The sequence below is a fragment of the Carettochelys insculpta genome, chromosome 14, assembly GCF_033958435.1.
Source record: "Carettochelys insculpta isolate YL-2023 chromosome 14, ASM3395843v1, whole genome shotgun sequence".
Lineage (NCBI taxonomy): Eukaryota > Metazoa > Chordata > Testudines > Carettochelyidae > Carettochelys > Carettochelys insculpta.
In genome coordinates this window covers 43,755,110-43,767,303 of record NC_134150.1, presented here as the reverse complement: position 1 = coordinate 43,767,303, position 12,194 = coordinate 43,755,110, and the positions used below count along the sequence as shown (strand labels likewise).

General features: G+C 43.2%; 1 long non-coding RNA gene across 2 annotated transcripts in view; it reads right to left on the bottom strand.

The window, feature by feature from the left end:
• Positions 1 to 12,194, bottom strand: part of LOC142020861 (uncharacterized) — a 475,618-nt gene that overhangs the window by 444,690 nt on the left and 18,734 nt on the right. For both annotated transcript variants that reach the window (XR_012647524.1, XR_012647525.1), the window contains exons 2-3: positions 8,886 to 8,990; positions 6,983 to 7,082 (exon numbers count right to left, since the gene is read on the bottom strand). This is a non-coding gene — a long non-coding RNA (uncharacterized LOC142020861). The remainder of the gene's footprint in view (positions 1 to 6,982; positions 7,083 to 8,885; positions 8,991 to 12,194) is intronic.

Sequence of the window (12,194 nt, the reverse complement as noted above, 5' to 3'; positions counted from 1 at the left end):
CTGCTAACACAGAGAACTTTTTATTATTATTATTATTATTATTATTATTATTATTATTACCCCCTTTCTCCATCTGGTCTCACCCTCAGAGACAATGCAGCCACAATGATCCAACATTAGCCAGAAAAGAGAAGAGAATACAGTTCTCATTTTCAGCTCTTCCCAAACTAGAATGGAAAAATTAGTGCTCATTATTGTGTATGAATTAAAATGTTAGTGAGGAATAATTTTTTTTAAAAAAAGCAATCGTGCAGGTGTGGGGAGGGGGAGAGGAAAGTAGAAGCAGAAGGCTGCAAAAGGAGACAGGTGAAAACAAAATTCTTTTCTCAGCCCAAGTTATGCAGAGAATTGAAACGAGACAGGCACAGACCTGGGACCACCAGGAAATGAAAGGGACAAACAGAAAGGTTACACAAGTCTGAGAACAGACAAGAACACAGGAGAAAGGAGATGGAAACCTGTGATGTTGTCATTCTAATCAAACTCCTAAAAAAGTTATGGGAAAAATACTTCTGTGCATGTCATATGGTGAATTTGAGCTGCAAATAAAATGCAAGACAGTATAAGGCAGGAATGAAACATTATAGTGTTCTGTGAAGTAGAATTCACTGTTAGAATATGACAGACTTTCTTAAGGCTGGTATTTTCAAAGACTGCTGCAGCTGCAGTCTGCAGACCCACTTAAAAAACCTGAGCAGGAAACACATTCCCTTATGGCAAGACTATATCTTCTATGACCATAATACCATTGCCATAAAGGGAGCAGAAGAGACAGAAAGATGGGGCATTAGAGATATTTAAAACTTCCAAGCTCATTCAAGACAAGTAACAGGGGACAAGCAAAGGAATTTAAGAAAAGGAACATGTCAGTGTCCTTATTAATCTGGAAAAATAGTACAGAAAGGTTGATCAAAAATATTTTCATCTCCTCAGCTGTGTTTTTCTGTTCTTCTGGGACAGAAGCCATTTCATCAACCAGGGGTTGTAGATATAAATTTGTTAAAAAAAAAATTCCTTCCAACCTTGCTGCAGCCTCTTAAAAAAATAAAAACCATGGAAAGCCTTCTTCAAACTGCTCAGTGCCATACCAATTTCCTGTGTAGACCTGAATATTAGTGTATGTTTTGCTGTGTCTCCTAAGTTACCCAAGTTACCTAATGCATGCTCAGCATGAAGCATTTTTTAAATGAGTTAGTCTTTATTGAATTATGATTTCCAGCAGTCTCTAATAACAAAATTCAAATTGTTCCAGCAGACTAGGATTTTAAGAATGCTGTGAAGTAACTGAGTTTTTAGGTGAATCTAAAGGAGCCACCCACTGCGTGTATGTAGTAATCGGGAGCCTCTTGACGAAATACTTCAAATAGTTAATTAGATTTGCTAAAAAAAAATCAGCCATTAAGAATCCACACTCTGGGAGATACTTCATAAAGGGCTGTAGCTGGCTTGCCTATGGCTTAGTCAAAAATAAAGCTAAAAGAAAATAAAAGTTTTCAGGTTTTCATCACACTGTCCCTGCAGTCAGCACAATGCAATTAGTAACACATAAAAAGAGCCAGGATGGGAGAACTTTTTACTGTTGTGAGTTCTTTTTGCCTCAGGAATTTCTTCAGGCTGCTTAAAAGGCATTTTTAACCAAGGAATAATAGGGGTACTTTTATTCGATCTGCAGCTGCATTGTCTATGATAGCTAAAAACAGGAGATCACCTACAAATTGGTTCTAGTTTGTTAACCGTGTGTTTTGTCTTTACTGACTGTTCAAACAGCAGTGTGATAATCCCACTGCTCCTCACTTGCTCTATAGGGAGTTTAAGCTAATAAAGCTATTACAGCACAATGGATTAAGCAATGTGAAGCATTAGTAATTTGGGGAGCAGTTAAAGAATGTGAACGCTGAGAAAATGTGAGTAGGCTCCTGAAATAGTATCAGGGAGAGGAAAATAAAGCCTTTACTTGGTATCATTTCTCAGGTGCAGGATTTCCTTAATTCAGAGTCTGTAGATAGCAGTTTATACAGAGGGGCAGGAGAACAGCTAGAACTCCAGAAAACATGGGCCATGTGTACTTTGTCCCAAATTCTGGATAATCTGTACAATTCTTATGCGATACTGGTACCTCCCAGAAACAGACCTCAAACCCAGACTTGTTGGCAACACTAGATTTGGTCAGAGGTCTCCAAACCATAGGAGGCACCCCATTAGGAGGGCATGGAGAAACATTCAGAGGAGAGGGGCCCAGGCCAGCCCCCATGGGGAGTGGGAATGGAGTACCAGAGGGAATTTCTCTATCTTCAGTTCCACTCCAGCACCAGCCTGGTCGGTCTGTTGTAACCCCCTTACAAATACTGGAGTCTATCTGCTCCTCCCACACCAGCCACGGCTGCCAAGAGAGGGTTGGGGATGCAGATTGATTCCACTACCAGTAAGGGGGAGGGGGGGCAAAACAGAACAAGTTTGGGAGAACCTGGAATAAGGACAATTAGTGCTGGAGAAGTGGAGGGCACAGGCGGCAAGTTTTATGAGCCAAGGGTGCCCGTGCTCCAACACTCAGAAATGTGGGACTGGTGGGGAACTTGGTGCCAGTAGCAGATTCCCACACCAGTCTGCCCCACTCTGCAGGCTCCAGGCATCACTCAAGCATGGAGTGGGGGTTGGGGCTTAGGGCAAGGGGTGAATGGGGTAGAGAGGAGCAAGGCAGGTCAGTGCCAGGTCGATCATTACTGCCATTGCCAGGCCTCCCTGACCCCATGACCCCCCAAAAGTGCAGGAACCCGGCCCATCCTATGGATGGAACAGCTCTGTTTGGACCCGTTCTGGACATCACAAAAAATCATATCAGCCTGATGCCCAGGGCTGAGGATTTCAGAGCCCTTCTCCCCCAGCCCTTCTCTAGCTCTAGTGGGCAAAGCAAGTGAGACAGATATTACGAGTACTAGTAGTGCTTATCAACTGCAGCGAGGGAGGCATCTGAAACCCTAGACCGAACCACAGTGGGTAACTGTTCTCTGTGCACTGACAGGCAAGAGCAGCAGCGGTTTGGTTCTTGTGTTCGATGCTGACCCTGAACTTACTGCAAAGGAATGGCTTCCAGCAAGCATGGAAGTGAACTCATCAAATCAGCTCCATGGGGACTCCTCATGTCCTTAAATTAAAGCATGAATTTAAGCATGTTGTTGAGTTGGCATCTTAAACTCTCTCTCAGGGATACTGAAATGCCTGAAATAGTACCCCAAACCAAAGCTGTTTTCTTAATAACAATCATATAGATATTCAAAATAAACAAACATGGGGAAACCAATGTGTGCTGCATCTCCGCACTTCATAACTGTGATATCTCTTGCCACCCATTCCCTGGCTAGTCCTGCCTTCTGTCCCCCACCACCATCACCACCAGAAGAACCAAAGGGATCTGATAAGGGACACACAGTCCAGAAGATGCCCAACCACTGCTCCTTCATCTCCTCTAAAAGACCCAGCCCACAACAGTGGAACATATCATCTAAGACTCCGTTCAACCTTCATTGCTGCTTGAGGGGAAACAAAGGCAGCTTTAAAAACAATTTCAGAACCCATATATGACAAACTGAAGCAAGTGGAAAATGATGGTAATTCATATTAATCAGAAACTAGGTGTTGCAAAAAGTAAAGGGCCCAAAAATACATAGGAGACATATACAGCCTGCAGAGTTAAGGAAAACAAAAACAAAAAAAAAAGTATATTAGGAAAAAGAAATACTAACAATGCCGCTGGTCCATTATGAGACGGAAAAGGCAGACTTTTCAGCAATAATGCAAGTGTTCGATAAATATTTATGTTTCATATCTCAGTGAAAAACATAGGTAGTCATATCACATGGAGATGAAGCACTTTCCATTCCAGTAGTAACTCAGGAGAATGGTTAACAGCAGCTACTAAAATTAGACATTTTTTTAAATCAGCCAATCCGGATAACTTTAATCCAAGAGTTTTTAAGGAGCTGGCTGAGCAGCCCTCTGGACTGTTGATTTTTAATAAGTCTTAGAACACAGGGCAATTTCCAAAAGACTAGAGAAAGCTAATGTTGTGCCAAGATGCAAATTGGGGTCAACAGGATGACCCAGTAACTACAGGCTTGTCAGCCTGATACCAGTCCCAAACAAAGCAATGAAAGGGTGGTATAGATTTGATTAATAAGGCAGAATAGGAAAGCAATATAAATAATCAAGACAATCAACTTGGTTTGATGGAAAATAGATCATGTCATTAACTCTATATCTTTTGTTATGGAAGTTACAAGTTAGATTGATAAAGATAATGGTGTTCGATTTCTGTAAGTCATTTGACTAGCTACCAGGCAAGTAACTTTGGTTAAATAAGTAGAATAATACATAATTAAGATGGCATGTGATATTGATTAAACATTGGCTGACTTTTCTCAAAATCTAACTACAAACATAGAAAAATTGTTCAGCAGATGTGTTCCTGGTAAAGTCTTACTGGAATTCATTCTTGCTCTTAAGCTATTTAGTATTCTTATCAATGACCAAGAAAAAAACAAAATCACCACTATCAAGGTAGCAGAGGATACACATATAGAAAATAGCAGAGACCAAAGCGGAGAAATCACTTATAAAAGTGAGCTAGATCACTCGATTAGCTGGGTGCAAGAAACAATGTGTATTTTAATATTGTTTTGTGTAAATGTATACATGTGGGAACAAAGAATGAAGGCCATACTCACAGAACCCGGGTTCCCACCTGGGAAACAATGACTCTGTGGAAGACTTTGGGCTCACATGAACATGAGTTTCCAGTGCAACGAGTTGGCCCAAAAGGCTATTGCAACCCATGGAGGTACAAAAAGAGGACAATGGAGCAGGACTAGGGAAATGATACTACCTTTGTATTTGGCACTGGCCCAACCACTACTGAGATGCTGTGGCCACAATTAAAGAATGATGTGGATAAATTGAGCAGGTTCAGCAAAGAGCCATGAGAATGATTCAATGCTTAGAAAAAACACCTTACAGTGACAGACACAAAGTATTCAAGCTGTGTAGCTTACCAAAGAGAAAGCGAAGGGCTGACTCGATCTCAGTTTCTAAGGACCAATGTGGGAAATACACATTTTACATTGGGCTCTTCAGTCTAGCAGGAAAAGGTATAACAAAATCCAGTGCCTGGAAGTTGAAGCTAATCAAACTGGGATGGGAAATAAGGCATACGTTTACAAGCGAGGTTAACTAGCCATTGGAACAGGGTTGTGATGGATTCTCCATTTGTGGCAGTTTTTAAACAAGAATGGATTTTTTTTCTAAAAAAAAGTACACTCTCGTTCAACAGACATTAATTCTAAGAAGTTCTCTGCCCTGTGTTATGAAGGAGGTCAGCTAGATGACATCATCTGACCTTATCCTCTATGAGTCACTGCTCCCATTTCAGCAGGCATCACCTTAGCATACATTCATTCCCACCATCTTCTTGTAACAGTCCTAAAAGCCCCCAGCTGGTTTTTCACATGCCTTACTATGTGCCCTTCTCTGTGTGTGGCTGGTCTTTTCAATCCTCTCCCCTCACTCCCACGTGCCTCCCCTTCAATTCCTTATCAGCCTGTCTTTCCATGCTCTCCCTTTCTTTTCCCCATTCCAATCCCATCAGCTCCTCACATCCACACAAAAAACACCACTGCATGCTTAAATAAGCACAGAACCATGTACTAAAAACAAAATAACTACAATCAAAGAATGTTTGAAAGGACTGTATAGATTAATTTCCCCATCAGAATGTGTGCACAAGATTTCATCCAATTCACTTTTGGCAATACATAAATAATCATCACACTAACAGTGGTTACTTCCCATGCTTCTGCTGTCTTCACTGGATTTTCATAATGCCCACACACTTGTGTCTTCTGTCTTCAGGGCTTTTAAGGCCTAATCATGACGACATGGTGAGGCAGGGTGGGGCAAAGGGTGCAAATGCACTTCCCCATGTCCATTTTCTCTCCCTTCTTTCCTGCTGCACTGTGCAGGTGGAGTCTGCAGGGCATAATAGGGGAACCCATAGCACCCTGGGAACTCTAGTTACTTGGCCAGCTCCCTGCCTAGAGAGCAGGGAAGGGACTATATTTACGAGCATGCCCTTGGTTGCCAGAAACAGGAAAGGGAAGGGAATGAAGAAATACTGTTATTTACTTATGATATTACAACAAGATCTCAGAAGGTAATGTCTATAAAACCTTTTTTACTCTATAAAATGTTTAGTACGGTATAACAAAATCATTTTCCCACTCACTGTTTCTACTCAAATTTTTAATTACCCTCTCCTATGCACACTCATTGCACAACTATTTTGAACTCCTTTATATTCAAAAAACTTGTGCTCCACTTTTACAAAAAAGCACCCCCCTACACACACAGAAATCCCTGCAAACAGGTGCACTAGTAATCAACCTACTTTCATTTTAAAAGATCAATAGAAATGAGTTGCAACAGTCCTCTTAAGATAAATGACACAGGGCAACAAACATCTTTTTAGGGTCAAGAAAATGTATTTCTTTACTGAAAGCAGGTACATCTCTCAGTCACTTTTCACAGCTACTTTGGAATTTTCCTAGAATATGAAGTGTTCGAGAAACTGAGCAAGTAAACACAAATGAGAATAATATTGGGTCAGGTCAGTAGCACAAAAAAGAGTTGAAGGTAACTAAAACAAAAGTGATCTTCAGCCCCAAACATGAAGTCCAAATTGAAACATTCTCAAACCCACCGGATGTCTGTTATTTGGGGCACCGGTTCCTTCAGTTAGATACAGAGTCACCTGCAAAGTTGGGGCCTGGACTAAACTTTCAAAGTAATTAAGTGTTCCAATACAAGAGTCTGGTCCCAGTTTACCTCTAAAGCACAAATCAAACTGCTCAGTCTTTCCAAACAACCAGCCACATTACCAACCATCCAATTCAACATGCTGTGTTATTAATAGGTCCATTGAATTAGTACTTACATGTATGTGGTTATTCCAGCCAGTCAGGTATGAAAGCCACGTTTGCTGCAGGAGTTTTAGGGTCTGGTTCCCCGGAATGTGACAGCAGTGCTAGGTACACCTATGGGGGCAGAGGTGGAACACTGTTTTGTGTCACCTTTCCGCTGTCCTCTCCCCAACCTGGGAACTGGGGGTGGGGAACAAGGGCTTATCTGTCCTGGAGCACAAACACAAGGCTCTTCTTACACATGCAATGGCTCCCAAAGAGTTACTCCACCAGAATGCATCTGTCCCACTCCTGGCACACCCCATGTCACAGAAAGGCCAGGAGTTTCTATGAGGAGCTGGCCATCAATTTCCTTGGGGGGCTCTGCCTTGGAGGCAGCTTCCGCTTTAACTATGGAGTGGCTACTGCTTCTCCAGGCTCTTCTACTTCGTTCACTAGCTTATTCATTTGATTATTTGATTTAATTTGAGAGAAACCTCAGGGGATCAAATCATTAAAAATAACACTCATTTAAGTTTTGTCACCACCAATCACTGTAAAGCACATAGTATCAGCTTGCTTGGTCACTGGGTGTAGAATGTTGCCATAAAAGGAGCCAAATGATGAACATTAAAGAAAAATGCTGAAGGAGGAGACAGGTAGTAAAATATTACTATAAACAACTAGTGCTCTGCACTGGGGGTCTTTTGGTTTAAAGGTGAAGTTCAAAGTGTTCAATCTGATGTGTAAAATCCTAAATTGGGAACTCATTGTCTGAGAGACACTTTCTCTCCATGCCACACTGCCATAGCGGAACACAGCAGAAGAACCAGAATTGGAGGCCCCTCGATATAAAACAAAGGGGTAAATTTGCAAGAAGGCCCCTACCCTTAAGGACACACTCCTCTGCTGAGTTTAGATAGAGTCCAGATTTGTTTTCTTGCAGAATACAATGCTACGCCCCTCTGTTTCACAAACACACAGAAGGGGCTGGAGGCCTTCAGAGGACATTTCTGAGGTTAAGGAAGACACCTTGTGTTGAGATGGTAAATATGTTTAAGGTGATAAAAAGAGTGATGGTGTGGGTTAGTTTACTGGATTTTTTTTCAGCTGTTGTGGCGTGTATTTATTCTTAGGCCACCCCCAAATTTTATAGAGATTCCTATTTTTATGAACTGTCTTTAAATCAAAATATACCAGTAAGTAAATAAACTAAGAGTTTCTTTATTTGAACATCATTGTTGACGCTGCAGGGCTTAACATGAGCGACACAAACTGTGATGTACACTCTGATGGTCACATAGCTACAAGTCTAAATTTTGCAGTGTGAACATGGTCAAAATTCTTACCAAGTGAATGTACCAAAATTCAGTCAAGCTTACCAGGCTGATGTTAATCAGCTGAAGAGAAGTGCACTTCGGTCATGCTTGTCCCCTGCCTCTGTCCTCTCCTCAATAGTCAGTAGTCCCACCCCTCCAGTAGCCCCAAAACAGTGCCCCAAAGGAAATCACAGCCTGTATTTGCCAGCCCATTTGACATATCCATGAAGGTGTAATGTTCAAAAGTAGAAGAGTACAATACTTGTGGGGGGAGCAGGATGGCATGGGTGCAATGCTTGTAACCCCCCTCAGTTCTTCCTTTGTCAGAATATAAATCTTCTGTTCAGTAAGACCACTGGAATAAGAGTCAATGGAGGAACTTCACCAATGTCTCTATGTCAGAACAAATTGTATAGTATTTGAGTGCCAGATTAATATTTTTATAATTTTAATAATATTAATACTCAAAATCCACTGTACGTCTTAAACAGCGAGTGGAAATATCCTTTACTGTGATTCACAAGGGAAATTTCGCATCTCATGCTATACTTTTTCCTAATGCTGTGTGTTTATTCAGGAAAAGTCTGTCCCACAAGGGACACAAACTGGCTGGACTAACCTTTCAAACACTGGTTTCTCACTTGTCCGTGGTGTTGCTCTTCCTATTTCTTAGTTACTCTGATGTCAGCTGGGCTTCCAAAATGTGCAGTTGCACTTCCGTTTCCTACAAGAAAAACACAAACATGCAGCCCATTAAGGTCTGTCTGTCTGTCTATTCTAACTGGGGAGGGTGAGTGCTGCCTGTTTCTTGACCACCAACAATCAGCAATTTTTTTAAACTCTCTGGGATGAAGGGAGACTGAATTGCTATAGGTCAGTCAATGGACACAGAATGAGTTAACAGATGGATAAGGAAACTGGTATTCCCAAATCTTCAATCCACAATCAGTGAATACAAAAAGGATCAGAGGATAACAACTGAAAAAGCCATTGATTGGGCATAGCATTATTAATTCAACACATCTCCAGTCAAGACCCTTAACTTAAATTTCCTGTCACACCATCTAGAATTAAGCAGTTACCGAAGGGGGGAAAAGAAAAGTGTTACTGTTATAAGACTGACAGTAGAGAAGAGTTAACTGCTAAGCTGGAACTGCCATAGGCTTCTTCAGTGACCTGTTCAAGTCACAGTCCTTCTCTCCCCCATTTTCTCAGCAGTAAAATAAAGCCGATACTTCCTTTCTCCCACCCTTTGTCCATCCTGTCTATCTAGACTGTAAACCTTTAGATGAGCAACCATTCTGGGGCACAGAGAGCCCTCCCTCCACCCCCCACTCAGCCACATTCCCCCAGGGCCCATGGCAGCTGTCAGCATCGCTCCTAATACCATCGCCCCTCAGCTCCAGTGGAACTGCCTGATCCCAGCCTCATCCTTCCTGGCCACTTGGAGGTCCAAGGCTGTCATGCTGTGCCCCCAGCCATCCTTGGTGGTCATGCGCTATCGGCTATTTAGGGAAGCAATGCCTTCCCTTGCCTGTGTTACCTGCTGCCCATGGAGTAGTTATTGTTAAGAAAATTGTATAGTTAGTTTTAAAGAAGGTTAGATTAGGATTTTAGCTGCTAACCAGCTCTGGACTGGGGGATTCCAGTGTGAACAAGCATGGGTTTGTGATGTGCACATGGTGTGCACCGCGTACCTGGCTGACAGCTGGGCGCACCTGCATGAAATGTTGACCTGAGAATCTCTCTCTACTGCATAGTGCTGTCTGCAGAACAGATTTGACCCTTCTGCTGCATGACGCCCTGTCACCCCTGGGATCTGAAGATTCGAAGGGGTCGGAAAGCAAAGCAAGGTGGTGCAAACCAGCTCCAAGCAAACCATTTGGATCACAGAAAGCATGTACAATGAAGGCTGCAGCCTGGACACCAAGCTCCAGTTATAAGTTGACTGAGCTTCTGTTAGCTAAGTCCTGTTACCCAGCTCCAAAACTCTTAGTTTGTGTCTAAGCCAGAACTAAAGAGACCCTGAGAGTCAAGTATCGGAGGGGTAGCCATGTTAGTCTGGATCTGTAACAGCAACGAAGTGTCCTATGGCACCTCATAGACTAACAGAAAAGTTTTGGGCATGAGCTTTCGTGAGCACAGACTCACTTCATCAGATGCTCGTCTCGGAAATCTGCAGGGCCAGGTATTAATAAGCCAGGGCAAGGGTGGGGATAACAAGGTTAGCTCAGTCAGCAAGGGTGAGGCTTACTACCAGCAGTTGATCTGGAGGTGTGAACACCAAGGGAGGGGAAGCTGCTTCTGTATTTAGCCAGCCATTCACAGTCTTTGTTTAAGCCTGAGCTGAGGGCGTCGAATTTGCAGATGAATTGTAGCTCAGAAATTTCTCTTTGGAGTCTGGCCTGAAATTTCTTTGCTGTAGGATAGCCACTTTTAAGTCTGCTACTGTGTGGCCTGGGAGACTGAAGTGCTCTCCTACGGGTTTTTGTATATTGCCATTTCTGATATCTGATTTGTGTGCGTTTATTCTTTTACATAGAGACTGTCCAGTTTGTCCGATGTCTATAGCAGAGGGGCATTGCTGGCACATGATGGCATAAATTATATTGGTAGATGTGCAGCTGAATGAACCCACGATGGTGTGGCTGATCTGGTTAGGTCCTGTAATGGTGTTGCTGGTGTAGATATGTGGGCAGAGCTGGCAACGAGGTTTGTTGCATGGATGGGTCCCTGAGTTAGAGTGACTGTGGTGCAGTGTATAGTTGCTGGTTAGGATTTGCTTCAGGTTGGCAGGTTGTCTGTGGGCAAGGACTGGTCTGCCTCCCAAGGCCTGTGAAAGTGGGGGATCATTGTCCAGGATGGGTTGTAAATCCCTCATGATGCGCTGTAGAGGTTTTAGCTGAGGACTGTAGGTGATGGCTAGTGGTGTTCTGTTGGTTTCTCTCTTGGGCTTGTCCTGTAGTAAGAGGCTTCGTGGCACACGTCTGGCTCTGTTGATCTGTTTTTTCACTTCCTCAGGTGGGTATTGCAGTTTCAAGAATGCTTGGTAGAGATCCTGTAGGTGTTTGTCTCTGTCGGAGGGGTTGGAGCAAATGCGGTTATATCTTAGCGCTTGGCTGTAGACAATGGATCGTGTGGTGTGTCTGGGATGGAAGCTGGAGGCATGAAGGTAGGCGTAGCGGTCAGTGGGTTTACGGTACAGGGTGGTATTGATGTGGCCATCGTGTATTAGGACCGTGGTGTCCAGGAAGTGGATCTCCTGTGTGGACTGTTCCAGGCTGAGGTTGATGTTGGGGTGAAAGTTGTTGAAGTCCCGGTGGAATTCCTCCAGAGTCTCCTTCCCATGGGTCCAGATGATGAAGATATCATCAATGTAGCGTAAGAAGAGACAGGGTGTTAGTGGATGAGAGCTAAGGAAGCGCTGTTCCAGGTCAGCCATGAAAATATTGGCATATTGAGGGGCCATGCGGGTACCCATAGCTGTGCCGCTGATTTGAAGGTATATATCGTCGCCAAATCTGAAATAGTTGTGTGTGAGGATAAACTTACCTGAGGGTAAAGACTACTTAACAGAACCTAAATGTAAACATGTCAGTTAGTTCTTCAGACCTTTCACATACACGATGCTGAGATTTAAGACTTCCAGATCCTCCCAAAGATATGGCCATCAGAGCTGAGCACAACAGCTCAACCGCACGCTCTGTCCATTGCAGCACAAATTCATCGGGACCTGCATCAAATACTGGATCCAGCCACATCACACGTCTGCTCTTCAGAGACTGTGACGAGAAACTGAGGGGGGAACTCTCCAGAGTCTGTATCCCCATGGCCTAAGACTCCAACTGATTCAACCAGCCCTGCCGACGGGAGGGAAGGGGCAAAGGGTACAGTTGCCCCTTGGCCCAGCGTTTCAAAGGGGCCTGGC